Genomic DNA, 782 nt, shown 5'->3' on the forward strand with positions numbered 1-782 from the left:
TTAAGCGTATTTGGAATGGAAAATGCCGGTTTTAAATTGAATTTTTCAACTATAGGCCTAAAAGATTCAGAGATGGTTTTTACATATGGTATTGTAAAAAACCAATTATTTTTTTCATCCGTCCTATCATTATGACCATTCTTATGTTTATCCTTAACCGCAAATCGTTTTAATCTAGTATTAATTGTCGAGAAAATGAAATGGAGAGGATATCCGTTATTTAGTAATATATGTATTATGTCAATTAAGTTGCCACGATGGAATCGTGGGTGGGATAACAATAGAATTCTGTCAACCGTACCAGTTATTACTCCACTTTTATGACACTTAGGATGTTGAGAGTGAAAATTCAAAAATCTGCCCGAACATGTCGGTTTTTTCTATCTATCAAATATGAATTTCTGATTGTCAATAATGATGTTTACATCTAAAAAATTAAGTCTGTCGTCATCCCCAATCTCAATCGTGAATTTTAACCGCTCATGCATAGAATTGAAAATATTCAAAATTGTATCCAAGAGTTCAGAAGGAGCAGCCAATAGAATGTCATCAACATATCTATAATAAAACGGAAGATGGCACGGTAATTTTTTCAATGCCGCTTCTTCTATATCCTGCATTACCAAATCCGCAATACTAGGGGAACTCGGTCCACCCATTGGTGTACCAAATACCTGCTTATATATTACGTTGTTAAAAGTGAAAAACGTTGAATCGAGCAACATTCGGAGAGCATTTAAGAACTCAACTTTTGGTATCTTAGTTTTTTCTGAAATGTATTG

This window comes from Wasmannia auropunctata, unplaced genomic scaffold, assembly GCF_000956235.1.
Source record: "Wasmannia auropunctata unplaced genomic scaffold, wasmannia.A_1.0 LD336076.1, whole genome shotgun sequence".
In the NCBI taxonomy this organism is placed as follows: domain Eukaryota; kingdom Metazoa; phylum Arthropoda; class Insecta; order Hymenoptera; family Formicidae; genus Wasmannia; species Wasmannia auropunctata.